Genomic DNA, 20709 nt, shown 5'->3' on the forward strand with positions numbered 1-20709 from the left:
CACACCATTGAATCTCTTCTCTAGCAGGTTTTGGGAATGAATGCAGCCACAGAGGCAGAGGCTTTCCTTAGCCTGGGGAAGGTGGGGGCTGTGCCCACCTCTATGAACCCCGTGGGTGCTCCTGTTGGTCCCCACTCAACTGCGCCTGGCTTGAGTTGTCCCCCACACCTCCCCCCACCCCCGTGGGGAATCTTACTCATCATTTGCTGACCAGCCATCTTTTTGGGGCCAAACAGGGAGACATAAGGTACAAGCACAAAGGTGAAGCAAAGTCCCTGAAAGGATCTGTCTCACAGACTCTCCTTTCTTTGGGGACAGGTAGAAGGAAACAAAACGGTTAAGCTGTTGCATGGCAACATCATGAAATATTATGTTCTAATCGCCTTTCAATAGAAAGGTTTTCTAAGGAAATGACTTGGAGCCTGCCACATTTATCAGCTACATTTTCATTATTCTTCTCCATTTTTGCAATTCTGGATCCAAATTGCTTGGCCTGTTTGGCAGAAGAGCAGAGTTCATAAGACCAAGTTACATTGCTTTAAGAAGTAAAATTAGTTTTTCACCAATTACACAAAGTAAAGTCAAGTTTGCCTTTTTCCAAAATGGTAGGGAATTTAGAAAGAAGACATCATTCAGGAAAGAAAATCTTGCTTCTTTTCCATGATCATCAATAACCCTGTCATTACAATCAAGATTTTTATAAGAAATTTGACCCAGCTCCATCTCAATTTCCTTATTCAATCCTTCCAGATTATGGATCTGAAAGGGGACACGATGACGAGAATAACCTTCACTGTGTTCAGCTGCACCACTTCCAGTAAGAACTACTTTTGCATTTCTCTGATATGATTTCACTTCATCCAGTCACTAACCAACCATTTCCTCTAGAAGCAAACCAGACTTTGCAGCCAATGCTATCATCCAGCCCTGTTGTATCCAGGGCTGAACTAAGTGTCATCATCGACTTCTTAATTTTTGTGGTTCGCGCAGAGAAGCATTAATTTCAAGAATATTCCAAATCCAGACAGATTAGCAGTTTGTATTTCCTTCAGTCGCTCTCTTTCTGTGATTCGATCTGGCACACTGAATTGTCTGTCAGGACCAGCAGCAGCAGCAGCAGCAATAGCAACAACGACACTTTTAGAGGATACTTCAGAAGATATTTCGCCTTTTTGTTGTTGTTGTTAAAACTAGTTGGTATGATTTTCTCTTTAGTCATGAAAGCCACGTTAAGATCAATTAATTGGTTTATCTAGAGAAATAAGAGGGTCAGCAAAGATTGTAATAACCATGGAATTGATATCCCCAGAAAACAGGCCTGCAGTATTTGCTTTCCTATGACAAGTTTTCAAAACTTCACTTGATGTCAGGTTTTCATCTCTAGGTAAACACAAGACACATCTTTTGACTACAATACACAGGACATCAATGAACTGCTGAACTCCTGCCTTCACATGTCCATCATTAAGATAGACCTGAAGTGTCTCTCTTGTAGGTGGGATGCTGGAAACGTTACTGCAATGAAAATCAAATGAAGCTTGTGGTAACATCATATGTTAAGGAATGACAGGTTCTTCTAGACATAGTTTGGGTTCATTTGCTATCACCAACACAAATCTTGGCAAGTTTGATGAATTTTGCATCAGGCTATTAACATGTTCTTTGATAACATTCTGCTTTTAAATATATTTCCAAAGATATAATTTTAAAACCACAGATTTGGAAATGGAATTGGATTTGAGATCAATTCTGAAGATTCTGGAACTTCTTGCCACAGATTGGCCACTTTGGATGTTTGCACGCTGACTGAAAAGAGGCAGAAACTCTTGCCCAAATACCTAAAATGCCAAAGCAAGCTATGGCAACCCAAAAACATCCCTGCAGAATCATAAATAACGACCTGATACTTGATAATATATGAAAAACCAAGGACCTTGGACTCCTGAGAAAAGTGACAAAATATAAGATACATTTTTACAAGAAGACAGATAATTAAACATTATTTGAGTATTAGTAGTCTTTTCGGTTTCCACCTCTATTGCACTAGGAACACATTGTCTCTTTCCTCTTCCATACTCAAAGCAGTCAAAACACCTCTTAAGTGAAAGAAATGACCAGAAAATAAACACTGATAATCAACAACTACGAGTTAACAACTGTTGGTTCCCCATCGTGTAAGATTATACCGTAAGTCCCCTTTCAAATCTTAGCTAAAATATTTAGCAGGAAAACTTACAGAAAGAACAACAAATGCCACACACATTGTTATGTGAAAACAAGTTGACTTATGTCTTGATTTTAGTCTCCTGCTGCTTTTCTGTTTCTTGGTGTTATTTTTTCAGCTCATTCAATATATTTTTGCTTTTAAAAAGCATTTCTGTTTGATTTGCAGGAAAGAATATGTTGTTCTGTTGTTGGCTATATACTTTCCTGTTTTTCAGGTTAGAAAGTTAATCCACAGAATTTTTTTTTGTTCTTTAATTTTGCTGTGAAGATCTTCTTTATGAGGAGCTAAGCTGTCATTAGGAACCAGCCTATAGCCATTCTCTCGGCATGGCTCTGAGAAATGTATGGACATGGAATGCAGCATACACAGGCTGGGCAGCCTGGCTGGCGCCCCAGCAGCCCCCTGGCCCCAGCCTCAGCTTGTACACGCTCCCTGATAATTTTACTTTTCTTTAACCCTACCACTATAGGAGGTTGGTGGTGGTTAGCTTTACGGGTTTGTTTGTTTGTTTGTTTGTTTTCCTACACAGTTTTCAGCATCTTCAGATGGGAATCACAACAGATGTAGGGGGAAAGAAAAAAAAAGGATGTTAATCAGAAGTGAACTATTAAGTGCCCCCCTCTGGGAGGAGTGTAAATATACATAAGACATAATAGCCTATGCTTGAGTCTACAATTATTATTATTATTATTATTTTTAATACGGTGTGAGAAGAAAGATATTGTGACTATACAGCAACTAAAGGAGTAGATTATAGTGGACATTTGCTTTAGTATGTCCATCATCCAAACATCCTTCTGAATTGATTGGGACCGTAAATTTAGTGGAAAGTCCTTGCTTCCCACAATGGAAGACGGAAGGGGACAAACAGTCTCTCTTTCAGTTCTCTAAGTGTGGTGGTAGGGCTGTGACCTCGGCTCAGTCTATCAGATACTCTAGTAAAGGACCTTGAATCTTGAGGGTTTGAAATGAGGCTCAGAGGAGAGTTAAAAAATTATTCATTGAGCACACAGGCCTGTGTGAGTCAAAAGCCAGTGAGTTTTGCTAGAATTATTAGAGACTGTTTCTGACCTGATTTGGTTGTACATTTCTGCCCTCATTTTCTGACTTTGATTCCCCAACACTTTTGTCAATTCTGTGAGTGCTTCAGTGTTTCCTGAATACATTTATTTTCTTTTTAAATTGTCCCGGTATAGTTTCTGCTTCTTACAAGTACAAGGTCTCATTGATTAAAAAAAAAAAAGTTTATTCATTTATTCATTAGTCGGGATGAAAGGATCAATTGGAAAACATATCTGAGAGGATGGATGTTTCTAAAAAAGATGACCAAATAACTGTAATATCTTGAAAAACAGTATAATGATGATACATGAAACAAACTAAAGGAAAAATTTGAAACTCTACTTAATAAATATTATGAAAAAATAAAATGGAAACAACAATCCATTATTTTTACTTAGTTTTATATATATATATATACACATATACATTTATATTTATACTATATATGTATATATATGTGTGTATATATATATATGTATATATATATACACACACACTTTTACCTTTTGTCACACACACTGCTGTGCAGTTACTGTGGTATCTTATGTAATAGTCTTAAGAACCATGAGGTTTATACTAACACTACTTTAAAGATTAACACATGCTTTTTGATTCGCATTTCCCTAATAGCTAGTTAAGTTGAACATTTTTTCATACATCTGTTGGCCATTTGTACGTCTTCTTGAAAGAAGTGTCTATTTATTTATTGCTTATATTTGGGTATTCTAGTTAGGCCTTTGATCCATTTTGAGTTAATTTTGGTACATGGTGACAGATAGCAATCTAGTTTTATTCTTTTGCATATGGCTTTCCAATTTTCCCAGCATGATTTATTAAAGAGGCTTTCTTTTCTCTATTGTATGTTTTTTGGTTCCTTTGGCGAAAATTATCTGCCCATATATATGTGGGTTTATTTCTGGGTTTTCAATTCTATTCCACAGATTTGTGTGTCTGTTTTTTGGCAAATATCATGTAGTTTTGATTATTGTCACGTTATAGTATAAATTGAAGTCAGGGAGTGTGATACCTCCAGCCTTGTTCTTGTTTCTTAAAATTGCTTTGGCTATTCACGATCTTATGTGATTCCAAACAAATCTGATGATTTTTTGTTCTATTTCTTGAAAAATGTCATTGGTATTTTAATGGGATTGAATTAAATCTGTATATTGCTTTGGGTGATATGGCCATTTTAACTATGTTGATTGTTTCAATTCATGGACATGGAATATCTTTCCATTTTTTTGTGTCTTGTTCAATTTCTTTTAATAATGTCTTATAGTTTTCAGTGTAGAGGTCCTTCAAATCCTTTGTTAAGTTTATTCCTAGATGTTTTATTCTTTTCATTGCCTCACACCTGTTAGAATGGCTATTATACAAGACAAGTAATGACCTGTGTTGGAAAGGCTGTGGAGAAAGAGGAATCCTCATACACTGCTGGTGAGAATGTAAATTGGCACAGCCACTATGGAACACAGTATGGACGTTTTCAAAAAATTAAGAATATAATTACCATATGGCTCAGCAATCCCTTTTCTGTGTATCTACCTCAGAAATCTAAATACATTTATCTGTAAAGATATATGTATCCCTATGTTCATTGCAGCATTATTCACGGTTGCCAAGGCATAGAAACAACCAAAATGTCCTTCAATATGTGATTGGATAAAGAAGATGTGGTACATATAGACAATGGAATATTACTTGGCTGTGAGAAAAGGTGAAATACTACCATTTGTGACAACATGGATAGATACTGAGATTACCATGCTAAGCGAAAAAGGTCAGACAGAAAAAGTTGAGAACCATATGACTTTATTAATATGTGGAATATAAAACTGAAAGCAACAAACAAACAAGACAACTAAGAAACAAAAATTCATAGACACAGACAATAGTTTAGTGGTTACCAGAGGGTAAAGGGGGAGGGCGGTGGGAGATGAGGGTAAGGGGGATCAAATATATGGTGATGGAAGGAGAACTGACTCTGGGTGGTGAACACACAATGCAATATATAGCTAATGTATTATAGAAATGTAAACTTGAAACCTATATCATTTTACTAACCAATGTCACCCTACTAAATTTAATAAAGATTGAAAAAATAAATAAAATATTTTTTTAAAAAGATGAACACATAATTCTGATAATTTTTATGGCTTTGTTTTAACCATCAGGGTGAAAATGAGTCAAGAGCATGATCTTGACCTTAGCTCTTAATCTAACTTTGTTTTTGTATAAAATTTTAGAAAACCTCCAAAGTGAGATATTTTGCCACAATGACTAATGTGGCAGACTAACTGAATTGACTATCCCAAAGAATAGTCTCTCTATATACTTTGAAATAATATATTTAAGCAATTTCTATTAAAGGTGAAGTCTATTTCTCACCCCTTAGATCTAAACTAAACTTACAATTTCTTTTGATTAATAAGATATGGCAAAAATGACATTGTAGTAGTCATTTTAGTCAAGTTATTAGTCATTTTGGCTAAGTCATTAATCTCTACCAAACCTAGGTCAAGAGACTTTACACTCTTTTCTCTCTTTGGACACCTGTGGCCACTATTTGAACAAACTAGGCATATCTCCTTGTCCTTGAGGCAAGCCGTTCCAGCCGAGGCAAAACTAGAACAGCCAGACGATCCCTCAGCAACCCTCCAGCAGACCACAAATGTATGAAGGAGTCCAACCTAAATTAGCCATGTTCAGCCTGAATCAGATCACCTAGCCAGCTCACAGATTCTTGAGAAATAATAAAATGGTGGTTGTTTTAAGCCAGTAAGTTTTAGAGTGTTGTGTTACATAGTGGAGGGTGAACGGGGTCTAATATATGGTGATGGAAAGAGAACTGACTCTGGGTGGTGAACAATGTGATATATAGATGATGTATTACAGAATTGTACACCTGAAATCTATGTAACTTTACTAAGAATTGTCACCCCAATAAACTTTAATTAAAACAAAAAGTTAGTTAATATAAGCAGTAATATTTAGTATTCATAAAAGTGTTCTTAAAGTGCTAATATGCTTACTGGATCACCGAAACTAATTTATGGCCTTTGCAATATGAATTAAACACCTCGAATTTGGGTATTTTATGGAAATTATCTATACTTACATAATATTGTGATTAACAAAAACTAATTTAAATAGTTTAACTAGTTTAGACAACTAAAATATTTTCATATGTTCAAGATTTAGGTTAAACATCCTATACAGTATTGGTTTCCTTGGGTTGGGATCAAGGGAAGAAGAATATATGCAGTCCATCCAACAACAGAAATATTAATAATTGGCAATATTTATTGAATGTTTACTCTGCATGAGGTTCTATGCTAAGTACTTAGTTTTCATTCCTATTTTTAACCCTGGGTGACACCCAGTCTGTACTTTCTACAGGGAATCCTTACATCCTCAGGATCTAGTCTCATTAAGGATAAACCCACAGAGCGTGCGCTGTCACATCTCATCAGAGTCAGTTTGCAGACTGCCAGTACCTAGAGCTGTTCTAAGATTTGGCAGAAACAGCTGCCTCAGCACCTGTGAAACAGAAATTCAGAGAGCATCTAGACATAGAGACAATAGGACAACCTTTCTGCAGTGACTTTTGCTTGGAGGAAATAGCATGGAGATGTCTGGGGTCCATTGGAGAGGTTTCCAATTTTCCTAATAGCCCAAGGAACCAAATTCGGGAAAAACATTCGAGTGAGAGTCTTCTATTTAGGTACAAGGAAGGTGAACTATTGCTTAATGGAGTCACAAGCTCAGACAAGTGGCCACTGGAGGAAGCAATTGTCCTAAAACAGATAGAACAAATTGATTTTACTCTCTGTTCATGGTGCTCTTACTTACCTTCCTCAGAATCATCTGGGGAACTTGTTTAAAAATATATTACTGAGCCCATTCTTTACAGTTTCATATTCAGTAGATCTAAGGTTGGGCTTAAGAATTAGTATATATTTTTTAATAAGCACCTTCATTGAGCTTTAGAGTTAAGCATGTTTGGAAAACACTGCTTAGGTAAGAGGATCAAGATTTCTTGAAGCAGGAAGCAAGGAATGAGTTAACTAAGTAGCAGGTTTGCAAGGCTGAAGCAGTACAACCATAGATAAAACTGGACAGGCTAGGTAGAGGAGATTGTGTGAAACAAGGGGCAAGTATTTCCAGACCAAGGAATACTGAGAAACAACTGGACTCATACTTCTCTGTGTGGCCTATGTTAATAGTTCACTCATTTATTTATTTACTCTTCATATACCGAGAGTTGTGGATCAAGCACAGATCTGGGTTTTCCAAATTAAAACATTTTGTTATAATTTGCCCGTGTCCTCAAGGGTTTCACCGTTAATAGGAGAGAGAGAGAAACATAACCAAGCAATTGAAATACTCACGGCTTTAGTGTTATTATAAGAGTATAAACAAATTGAGATAGCAATAGAAAGGGGAGTAATTAACTTATTGGGAGAAAGGAGAGGTCAGAAAATACTTCAGTGGGATTTGGTCTGAATGGATGAATCAGGATTTATCTTAATGCAAAGGGGAGAAAATGCATCTCATGTAAAGGGAACAGTACGTGCAAAGGCATTGACAGAATCAGACATTTTCAGTGAAGGGTGAAAAACAAATTGTGACTAGAGAGTAGATGCTAGAAAGGAGGGGAGTGGAGAAACCAAGTAAATTGGGGTCAGGGGTCAGATAACAAATGTATTTTGTTATCTTATGCTATGAAACTTGGAAATTATCCAGAACTACACAAAGAATCAATTCAGCCATCTAGACATTTTTTATCAGAACATTAATTGTCAGTTTTATTTTCAGGAATATTTTGTGTTTTACATTTAATGCAATGCATATAACCATATATATGACGTAGGTATACGCTACAGATTGAAGTGTTCCCCTAAAATTCATATGTTGAAGCTGTAACCACCAATGTGGCGGCATTCGGAAGTAGGTCTTTTTGAGAAGTAATTAGGCTTAGATGAGGGTGTGTCTCTAAGATGGGAGTAGTGTCCTCATAGGAAAAGGAAAGGAGACCGGAGCTCCCTCTCTTGCCACCGTAGGAGGACACAGCAAAAAGACCGTCCGCAACGAGTCTGGAAGAGAGTGATCACCAAATCTGCTGGCACCTTGATCTTGGACTTCCCAGCCCCCAGAACTGTGAAAAATAAATATCTATTGTTTAAGCAACCCAATCTATAGGTTTTTTTAATAGCTCCTTGAGCTGAATAAAACAGCGTAGAGATTGGCTCTGTTTATATTTCTGCGCAGAAGGTGGGTAGGGAGCCAGAAGAAGAATTTAGAAAGTCAAAGAATGCCTTGACCCCAGAAGACAGAATTTGAAGCCTATTATTGTATCCTATCTGATTACAGGAGATTGTAGTATCATATTGGGAGCTCTAAAAGATGCCACCATCCCGCCATCCCTTACCTTGCCTAATTCATAGGTAAACCCCATTACATGAATGACATGAAGGAATATGTGAAAAATCAGGGTGCCACAGAGTAGGGAATCGGGGAGAATTAAAGTTGAAAACAACATTTTTTGAAGTGGAAGAAATATTGAAAATAATGCTGATAAAAGAATAGACAATTACATGTTGGGTGAATCAGATTGTTGCACGGTGAGGATTAGGATAACCGGTGACACACCCATTCCATTTTTATTATTACTCTTTCCATTATTTTCATTTTTACACAGACATTTTCATGTGAATGGCCATCTTCCATTAAGGGCTATATCTATTCTTACAGTACTCTCAGTGTCAAGATTCATGAGGTCAGATGTGAAGATGAATTTGATGGTTAAGCTCTTCTCTCCTGAGGGCAAGATGCTTAATCATTTTTTTTTCCCCTTTGTGCTGACCTTGTCTTGTCTGGAGATGAATCAATGAATCAAGTTAGGAATGATAAATCATGAATAAATGATTTATGCTTATTTTGATCAAATATGATAGATTGCTTGGGTTCCTGACCATTGCTGTATATAAAAATTTATATAATATACAAGTGACTGTGGATTGGAGGAAAACTGAGATTTTTCTCCCAGGATGTAGTCCTATGTAACACCGTAAATGTGACTTCTAGTGAGCTAGTCCTTGGGAGAACAATGGCTGGTAAAATCAATTCAATCATCAGTTGCAATCTATATCAATACATTGTGTTTTTTCTGATATTATGGCACCACTGAGTATAAACTCTGGTTCTCAGAACCCGTCTTGGTCCAGACGGGCTGATCGCTCCAACACTGTACTTTCCTGGTTTTCTCACAGGATGCCATCAACTAGTGACCTGGAGCTTGTCATATTTTTCTGAGCTCTGCCTCTTTTGAGTCCCCTGAATAATCTTCAGGCCTAGTCTCTTTCCTTCCCCTGTGCTTAAACTCCGCTCCACCTCAGCAGAACTCACAGACTTGCCTCTCTGATAGGTCTTCCTACTTTTTTGAGTGTGAATATTTTCTAGAGATTTCTGAGATCATCCATTGATTAGACCCCTTTGCAATCCCTTTTGGTTCACAGTATCATTTCAACTTCCTATACGGGCTTCCTGCCAGCCTCTGACTTTGTTCACTTGCATGCAATTTGGACTTGTAAGTTTTCTTCAAATTTAAATGAACATATAATTGGCATTTGCTTTCTATGTGTCTTTCTTTTCTTTTTTTTTCCCACAAGAACACAGGGATATTAAAATCTAAGCTATTGCCATGTTCCTATTGTCAGCACGTCTTAATTAAATTTTATGACTGCAATATCCTCATATATCTCTTAATTTTTAAAATATATTTAATGTAACACTCCAATCTGCTAATTTTGATACCTGAAATTCTCTTTCAGAACCTGTTGCCTCTAAATTGGACAGACTGGAGTGGCAGAGATGGACAAGAAGGTGAGTTTGTGAGAGTGGCAGTGTCTCGGTGTGCAGGGGTAGACCACCTTGGTCTTTTGAGCATGGGTACTTTCCATATGTCCAGGGTGTGGACAATTTTCTAGAATGTTCTTACAGAATGCTCTGACTCAATTTCCTTCACTTATTGCTTAAACATGGAGATGGATACCCCAGAGGGGCTGTACGGACGGACGAGGGAGAGATAGTGCGTATGGATGTTGACCCACCTGGATGCCGATGCCGTTGGTTCCGGTTTATACCCTCTTAGTTGCTCCTGGCTCTCCTTGAGCTCTGCTTATCCTCAATGAGGCTATAATGCTGACTTATTTGATATTGCTATTCTGTATGCACTCTTGGAATTTCTGGAATTTCTTATGGTTTTTTGGTCTACTCAGGGAACATCTTCCAGCTTGGGGTAACTTTGTTTTCCTTGTTTTGTTATTCACTTCTTTTCTTTCACTTTTTTGGGATACAAGATTGATCAGAAAGGCTACAATGTATCTTTAGATCTCTACCTTTGGCTGGGAAACAAGGTTTCCTTCAGTTTTCAACATTTGGTTCATGTTTCTCTGGATAAAGTCCGGTTTATCAGTGTTCTTCTTTTAAATTTGTACACAGTACTGAATAAAACAAGTCTATTTGCTATCATGAAAAGTCGATTTGCTCCATCATGTCTCTTGCCCTGCATTATACTTCTGTGAATACAGTATAAGATTAAATTAACACGTTTTGATAGCCATAACACATTTGCTCTTATACAAGTTAAAATCAACTAACACCATTAGATCTTTTTTATTTTTATTTATTTACTTTTTGTAGATATAGTGATGCTAAGCTAGATATCCTATATGTTATGCAGTTAAATTTTTGACCTATTTCACTTTTTCATTCCAGTCTTTGGATTTGATTTGTAATCCAACTTATCACTTCCTGTTTACATATAAATTATTATCAATATGACCAAAGCAAAAACTATGTTTTTAGAAGACAACTGTATTATATTTGTTGAACATGCAACTCACATATTACGTTAACTAAATAAATATTTGTGGGGATGGATTTTTAAATTTTTGTTATTTTCAGCACTTTTGAAAGAAACTTTTATTAATTCAATAACTATTTAATGAGCACCAAATCAAGTTCTAAACCCTGAATATAAGATAGGTCAAGTAGACCTATCTCATGGATCTTATTGGTTAGAAGTGTGAGTCTATTTACACAAACACACACACACACACACACACACACACACACACACATTTCAAAGAACAATATCAGTGAGAGATTATTGTTCTGCCGAGAATTAAATAAGATGATTTGAGAGATTCGCTATTCTAGAGAGTACTTGTCTTTCTGTTTTAAAGCAGTGTTATATACTCATAAGAAGGCTTCAGGTACACATAACTTGAAGAAAAGTCCCAGAATAATTTCTAGCTACAGCCTTTCACATATCAGGACACCCTGAAGAGACTAAGGCTTCAAAATAAAATTTTATCAAGGATCCCTAGCCACGGGAACCCTAGGTAACTTAGAGAAATTAGAATTATACTTCCCAAATCTTCTGTGTTAAGTGCATCATAAATTTAGTTGTAACCATTAAGCAAATAGAGCCAATATGTTTTATGCTTACTTTGTTTATGATCAAAATAACTCCTGTTTTATCTTGAGTGGTCAAAATAATTTCATGTTAGAGAAATTGAGGCAACATTTTATCTATCTATCGTCTATCATGTACGTCTTTTATGTAGATAATTAGTTTGCCTTAGGAGAAATTGAGAGTTTATAGCTTCAAATCTATTTACTTCCTACTTGCCTGAAGTTCTAATATTGTTTCAGATTATGTTGCCCAAGATTTGTTCATAGGTGGTCTTGGTTTAGAATTCCTCATTTACATTATTTTTTTACCCTTATAACTTTTTTTTTTTCCATTTTAGTATCTCCTTAGAAATCTCCTCTTCCATAATTTTCATTCATTGTTAGGTATGGGGAAAATATGTGTTTTTATTCACTGTCAGTTGCAGTAGAAATTGGTATTACTTTGTAAATCGACTTGAAAATAACTGTTGAAATTTAGAATTCATGGATCTGCATTTCAGGATGGCAGATTAAACATGAGATTTTCCACCTTACCATTGTAAGACTCTATTAAAATGATAAAAGCAAGTTAGAAGCAAGTAAAATTTTATAGCAATAAATAGACTAGGAGAAATGGACTCCCGGACAAGTGTTTTCTACGTGTTTCTTAAAGTAGCAAATGGAGTGATTTCCAAGGAAAAGGCACAGACGCATGTACCTCTGAGGATGGAGGTGACATTGTTCATGATTTGAAGAAACAAGTACATACACACGTCCCTCTTACCCTTTGCTTCTTAGCACTTCTCGCCTGAGAAGGAGCATTACTACAGTGCCCAGCTGAATTGACACTTAACTGATAATGTGAGACACACATTTTCCTAGGGCTATTGAAATGTTCAAGCACATAGAACTCTCTTTCTCTTCCCTTCTCCAGGCAGGAGGTGTAAGGACACCCAGACTTCTCCAAGGAACTTCTTGTAATTATTTTTTCTTTTCATCATATATTGAACAAATATATACTGGGTCCTCACTTGGTGCCAGATCCATGAGGCATTTGGGATAAAATGGTGAGTAAATAAGACACCGATGCTATGTTCTTGGTACCTACTTTCTAGTGGGGAAATCAATCATAAAAAAGTAAAAAAAAAAAATACTACAATAATTTCTATGACAGAAAAGACAACAATTTGTAGTGTTTGACATGTCCTGACACAATTTCACTAAAAGCTGCATGTTGTACTGGCAATCTGATGAATGAACAGGAGGAGGTAAGTAGAAAATAGAGAAAGTAAGAGCATCCCAGCAGTGACAACAGTATGTGTAAAGGAAGGTGCTGAGAAAGTTCAAGATTAAACAAAAGGCTAATGAGTCTAGAATTTGGAAACATGAGTCTAGACATGTAGGTAAGTCCAAAATATACAGGGCAGCGTAGAACTTAGTAACAATTAATTTTATGCGTATATCACTTTAACTGTGCCGCAATGCTATGTCGATTAAACATTATTTCTGATGTGTTTGTGAGGGTGGTTCTGGAAGAGACAAGCATTGTAATTGGTGGACTGAGTAAAGCAAATGGCCTTCCACCAGGTGAGTGGGCATCATCCAAATCCTGAAGGACCTGAAAAGAACAAAAAGACACAAGAAGGTTGAATCACTCTCTGCCTGACTGTGGGGCTGGAACACCAATATTCTGTCCTTGGTGCTCCTTGTTCTTAGGCTTCTAGACCCAAACTAGAATCTACATTATCAGCTTTCCTGCTCTCAAGGCTTCTACTGAAATGAGCTTTCCTACGTCTGTACCTTGCAGATGGCAGATCATGGGACTTCTCAGACTCCATGATCATATTAGCCAGTCCTTATAAGAAATCTCTTTATATGTATCCTATTGTTTATGTTCCTCTGGAGGACACTCATACAACATATTAAGAATTAATTGCTCATAGAATTATAAATTTTCCTTATCGCTTGGAAGGTGTCATTGATGAGAGTCAATGAACTATAGATTATTATTCATTCCTTGGTAGAGGACCTGTTATGATTTGATTTTTTTTAAATGCTTTTTCTTGTTTTACATTCTGGAACTTTTAGGATTTTTGTTTGTTTGTTTGTTTTTAATTAAAGTTTGTTGGGGTGACAATTGTTAGTAAAGTTAAAAAGGTTTCAGGTATACAACTCTGTATTACATCATCTATAAATCACATTGTTGATTCACCACCCAGAGTCAGTTCTCCTTCCATCACCATATATTTGATCCCCCTTACCCTCATCTTCCACCGCCCTCCCCCCTTACCCTCTGGTAACCACTAAACTATTGTCTGTATCTATGAGTTTTTGTTTCTCATTTCTTTGTCTTGTTCTTTTGTTGTTTTCGGTTTATATACCACATATCAGTGAAATCATATGGTTCTCTGCTTTTTCTGTCTGACTTATTTCGCTTAGCATTATACTCTCAAGATCCATCCATGTTGTCACAAATGGCCTTATTTCATCTTTTCTTACCACCGAATAGTATTCCATTGTCTATATATACCACAACTTCTTTATCCATTCATCTATAGAAGGACATTTTGGTTGTTTCCATGTCTTGGCCACAGCAAATAAAGCTGCAAAGAATATTGGAGCACATTTGTCTTTATGGATAAATGTTTTCAGATTTTTTTGGGTAGATACCCAGGAGAGGGATTGCTGGGTCATATGGTAATTCTATTCATAATTTTTTGAGGAACCTCCACACTGCCTTCCATAGCGGCTACACCAATCTGCATTCTCATCTTTTTCTCCAGAGCCTCTCCAACACTTGTTACTATTTGTCTTGATGATAGCCATTCTAACTGGGGTGAGGTGATATCTCATTGTGGTCTTTATTTGCATTTTTCTGATGATTAGTGATGTTGAGCATTTTTTCATGTGTTTATTGGCCACTTGTATGTACTCTTTGGAGAAATGTTTCTTCAGGTCCTTTGTCCATGTTTCAATTGGGTTGTTTTTTGTTGTTGAGTTGTATGAGTTCCTTGTATATTTTGGATATTAGCCTCTTATCGGAGGCACTGTTTGCAAAACTCTTCTCCGATTCAGTTGGTTGTATTTGTATTTTGGCAATGGTTTCTTTTGCTGTGCAGAAGCTTTTAAGTTTCATATAGTCCCATTCATTTATTTTAGCTTTTACTTTCCTTGCCTTTAGAGTCAAATTCATAAAATGCTCTTTGAACTCAAAATCCATAAGTTTAGTACCCATCTTTCCTTCTATGTAGTTTATTGTTTTAGGTCTTATGCTTAAGTTCTTGATCCACTTTGAATTAACTTTGGTACATGGTGACAGATAGTCCAGTTTCATTCTTTTGCACGTGACTTTCCAATTCTGCCAGCACCATGTATTGAAGAGGCTGTCTTTCTCCATTGTGTGTTTTTTGCTTCTTTGTCAAGAATTATCTGTCTATATTTATGGGGTTTTATTTCTGGGTTCTCAATTCTATTCCATTGGTCTATGTGTCTGTTTTTCTGCAAATACCATGCTATTTTGATTATTGTTGCCCTCTTGTACAAGCTAAAGTCAGGGAGTGTGATACCTCCAGCATTGTTCTTTTTTTCTTATGATTGCTTTGGCTATTTGGAATCTTTTGTGGTTCCATACAAATCTGATGATTATTTTTCTATTTCTTTAAAAAATGCCATTAAGAGTTTGATGGGGATTGCATTAAATCTGTATATTTCTTTGGGTAATATGGGCATTTTAACTATGCTGATTCTTCCAATCCATGAACACAGAATGTCTTTCCATTTTTTCGTGTCTCCTTCAATTTCTTTTAAAAATGTCTTATAGTTTGCAGCATATAGGTCTTTCACACCCTTGGTTAAGTTTATTCCTAGGTATTTTATTCTTTTTGTTGCAATTGCAAAAGTAATTTTTTTTATTTCTTTTTCTGAGATTTCATTGTTAGTATATAGCAATGCAATAGACTTTTATATGTTCATGTTTTAGCTGGCAACTTTATTGTATTCATTTATTGTTTCTAGTAGCTTTTTGGTAGAGTCTTTAGGGTTTTCTATATATAGCATCATGTCATCTGCAAAGAGTGACAATTTAACTTCTTCATTCCCAATTTGGATGCCTTTTATTCTTTATCTTGCCTGATTGCTCTGGTGAGTACTTCCAGCACTATGTTGAAAAGCAGAGGTGATAGGGGACAGCCCGGTCATGTTCCTGAACGTAGAGCAAAGGGCTTCAGTTTTTTACCATTAATTATGAGATTAGCTGAGTGTTTGTCATATATGGTCTTTATAATATTAAGGTATTTTCCTTCTATCCTTATTTTATTAAGTGTTTTAATCATAAATATTGTATCTTGTCAAATGCTTTTTCTGCATCAGTTGATATAATCAAATGATTTTTGTCCTTTATTTTATGTGATGTATCACATTGATGGATTTGTGTATGTTGAACCATCCTTGTGTCCCTGGGATGAACCCCACTTGATCATGATGAATAATCTTTTTATTGTATTGTTGCATTCGATTTGCTAGAATTTCGTTTAGGATTTTTGTTACGGTATTCATCAGAGATACTGGTCTGTAGTTTTCTTTTTTTGTGTTGTCCTTACCAGGTTTTGGTATTAGGGTAATGTTGGCCTCATAAAATGAGTTAGGGAGTACTGTCTCTTCTTCAATTTTTTGGAAGAGTTTGAGCAGGATTGGTATGAGATCCTCTTTGAAGGTTTGGTAGAATTCACTAGTGAAACCATCTGGTCCTAGACTTTTGCTTTTGGGAAGGTTTTGGATGACTGATTCAATTTCCTTATTCTTGATTGGTATATTTAGATTTTCCAGTTCTTCATGATTCAGCCTAGGAAGGCTATATGTTTCTCAGAACTTGTCCATTTCTTCAAGGTTATTGAATTTGATGGCATATTGTCCTTCATGGTATTCTTGGATGATCCTTTGTATTTCTGTGGCATCCGTGATAACTTCCCCTCTTTTATTTCTGATTTTGTTTATTAGTGTCTTTTTTCTTTTTATCTTAGTGAGTCTAGGCAAGGGTTTGTCAATTTTATTAATCTTTTCAAAGAACCAGGACTTTGTCACATTATTTTTTTCTATTTTATTTTTGTTCTTTATTTCATTTAGTTCTGCTCTGATTTTTGTTATTTCTTTTCTTCTGCTGACCTTGGGTTTCATTTGATCTTCTATTTCTAGTTCTTTAAGGTGTAATGTGAGGTTATTTATTTGGGATTTTTCTTTTTTCTTCAGATAGGCCTGTAATGATATAAATTTCCCTCTTAAAACTGCTTTCGCTGCATCCCAAAAATTTTGACAGCATGTATTTTCATTGTCATTTGTTTCTATGTATCTTTTGATCTCTCTAATGTCTTCTTTGACCTGGTCTTTCTTTAAAAGTATGTTGTTTAATCTCCACATACTTGTAGGTTTTCCTGCTTTCTTTTTGCAGTTGATATCCACTTCCAAAACCTTATGATCAGAGAATATACTTGGTATGATTTCAATGTTCTTAAATTTGCTGAGGCTAGTTTTACGTTCCAATATATGGTCTATCCTTGAGAATGTTCCATGTACACTAGGAAAAAAATGTGTAGTCTGATGTTTTAGGATGAAGTGCTCTATAAATGTCACTTATGTCCATTTCATCTAATGTGTCATTTAGGGCTGCTATTTCTTTATTTATTTTCTGTTTGGATGATCTATCCATAGCTGTCAATGATGTATTTAGGTCCCCTACGGTAATTGAACTTTGGTTAATTTATGCCTTTAGTTCTGTTCGTAGTTGCTTGGTATATTTCGGTGCTCCCTGATTGGGGGCATAAATATTGATGATTGTTATGTCTTCTTGTTGTATAGTCACCTTTATCCTTATGAAATGTCTATCTTTGTTTCTTGTTACCTTTTTTATCCTGAGGTCTGTTTTATCTGATATCAGTATGGATACACCTGATTTTCTCTGGATATCATTTGCTTGGAGTGTCAATTTCCACGCTTTCACTTTGAATCTATGTTTGTCCATGTAGCTGAGATGTGTCTCTTGGAGGCAGCATAGGGTTGGGTTTAGTTATTTGATCCAATCTGGTACTCTGTGCCTTTTTATTGGTCAGTTCAGTGTATTTACATTTAGGGTGATTATTGATATGTGAGGATTTCCTGTCATTCTATCTTTAGTTTTCCGGTAAAACTGTGTCTCCATTGTTTCTTTGCCTTTTTGTTGTTGTCCATTATTTCTGAGTGGTGGTTATTCTATGATTTTCCCCTCTGTTTCTTCTTTTATTACGTTATATATTTCAGTTCTGAACTTTTTAAATTTTTTTTTTTTGAGTGGTTACCATTAAGTTTACGTAAAAGAAAGTTTGATATTTAGAATATTCCATTTTCTTCTGCATGCTTCCTTTCTCCATTCCTGTATTCCAGTTCAGGCCTTTACTCTCCCTCCCCCTGTTATGTTTTTGGTTGCCACAATTTATTCCTATTGATGCTGGTCAAATAGCGTCCTTTAGTATTTCTTGTAGTGCAGGTCGTGTGTTAGAAAATTCCCTCAGCTTCTGTATGTCTGGAAAGATCTTTATTCCTCCTTCATATCTCAAGGATGTCTTTGCTGGATATATTATTCTTGGCTCATAATTTCTCTTTCAATTGTTTTAATATATGATTCCACTGCCTCCTGGTTTGTAGAGTTTCTGCTGAAAAATCTGATGATATTCTAATGAGCTTTCCATTGTAAGTTACTGTCTTCTTTTCCCTGGCTGACTTGAGGATTCTTGCTTTGTTGTTGATTTTTGACAGATTCAATACAGGGTGACTGGGAGAATGCCTGTTGGGGTTGAGGTAATTAGGTGTTCTATTTAATTCTTGGATTTGAGGATCCGGTTCTTTCCACAAGTTTGGGAAATTCTCATCACCTATTTGTTTGAATATATTCTCTATTCCTTTCTCTCTTTCTTCTCCTTCTGGTATGCCCATTATTCTTATATTGCTCTTTCTGATGGAGTCAGAAAGTTCTTGTAGAGTTCTTTCATTTCTTTTAAGTCTTAAGTCTCTTTCTTCTTCCATTCATATCATTTCCAGATTTCTATCTTCGGTGTCACTGATTCTTTCCTCCATCTGGTCAACTCTACTACCTAAGCTGACTATTTCATTCTACATTTCTTTTATTGAGTTCTTAATCTGCAGAAATTATATTTGGTTCTTTTTTAAAATTTCAATCTCTTTGGTAAAATGTTCATGTTGTTCTTTGATTGTGCTTCTGAGTTCAAGAAACTGCCTGTCTGTTAATTCAATCAGTTTATTGAATTAAATTTTAACATAAATTGACAAGTTTAAACTATACATTTGATGAAGGTTTTGCAAATTTACACAGTTGTGCAACCACCACCACATTCAAGATAGGGAACATGTCCATTACTTCAAAGTTGCCTCTTTGCCATTTTGCGATAATTCCCTACCCCCTACGTCCAGCCCTTAACACACTCTGTTCCAGTTCAGTCACTATAGATTTTCTTTTCTAGAATTTCATGTTAATGCAATTTTACATGATATAATTGTGAAGAACTTTCTAAGCAGTAATACAGTGGTAGAAGCTGCTAAATTTTCTTGCCACTTGCCCTAATTCAGCTGGTAAGGAGACAATGCCTTAACTGGATTTTAAAAGTTTATTACACACAGCATTGTAGACTGTATAAGTTTCATGTCCTCATCCATTCACTTGCTCCCCCCCCAAATTCCATGAGGTGGCGTGAAGGAGGGTTGAGGAGGGTGCTGCTCACCAGTGAATGTTAACAACTGAGAAACTCTGAGTTTAGGATACCTCCGATTTCTTAAACAGGCTGTGAGCAAATGTACCCAAATTTTGCCCCAAGGAGAGACAATATCTTTTTTATACAGGTTAGGAAACAAATCTCTTCTCTGACCTGGAAATAGATACTGTGTCTTGCTTCTAAGGACTTTGAATAGCAAACATCGTTAAAAAGAGACTTCTCAACAAAAGATATCACAAAATATGTAGAAATGCTACGGGGAATCGTCTCCCAACACTATACTTTTGACATCAGTTTATTTCACTTAGCTTAAAGCTCGTGCGAGTCATCCGTGTTAATGTGCATATCAATTTTCACCTTTTTATCCCTGGGCAGTGATCCACTGTATGGATCTAACACAATGAGTTGTAACATTTTAACAATTCACAAATATTTGGGTGGTCTCTAGTTCATAAAGGTCAAACAATTGTGGAAAGTTTTGTTGTTCCTGCTTCTTGTAGGGGAAGCAGAGGGAGGGCAGGCTCCCAGACTTCTGATTGATCCTTTTTGCTAGCCCTGTGAGTAGTGGTTCCAATAGCAGCAGCAGCCAAGTTTCTGGATGTGTCAGTAGAATCTTGGCTCCTGGATTATCACAGCTTTCCTCTTTCATGCTTCTCCCGCCCTAAGGTCCATAGCAGCTTCCTGCAGTTACTAATCTCTGTGAAACGTTACCTTATTTTGTTTTGTTTTTCTTTCTTACATTAGCCTTTTCAACACTTTTATAATCACTTTCTTGTTTTAAAATCCCTTTTGCTTGAAATACTGATGCCAAGTGCAATGTAGGCAATGAGTAGGATGGTTGCAGTGGCGATGGAGAGACAGGCAGGTTTGCACTATATTCTGTGCAAAGCCAAAACAACCTGCCGTTAGATTGGATGTAGGGACCGAGGGAAATACAAAAATCAAAGGTGATTCCTAATTTTGTTTAAAGTATTCGGTCTATTTCCAGAGATAGGGAAAAAATCAAAAGGAACAAATTGGGCAAGAAATATAACTGCTGACATTATATCTGTGAGCATTTAGGATGTCAAAGAAGGCCTTGTAATAGTATATTACTATTCGTGGATAATATATAATTTTGTATATTGTTTTCATTTTACTTCATGGGTAGAATAACATATATAATATTATTCTGCAGACTGTTTTTCTAAACTTTTATGTTTCTGT

General features: G+C 36.1%; 1 pseudogene; it reads right to left on the minus strand.

The window, feature by feature from the left end:
• Positions 1 to 358: 358 nt before the first annotated feature.
• LOC117032832 (asparagine synthetase domain-containing protein 1-like) lies at positions 359 to 3959 on the minus strand (annotated as a pseudogene).
• Between the last annotated feature and the right edge of the window lie 16750 nt (positions 3960 to 20709).

This window comes from Rhinolophus ferrumequinum, chromosome 2 (assembly GCF_004115265.2).
Source record: "Rhinolophus ferrumequinum isolate MPI-CBG mRhiFer1 chromosome 2, mRhiFer1_v1.p, whole genome shotgun sequence".
Classification (NCBI taxonomy): Eukaryota; Metazoa; Chordata; class Mammalia; order Chiroptera; family Rhinolophidae; genus Rhinolophus; species Rhinolophus ferrumequinum.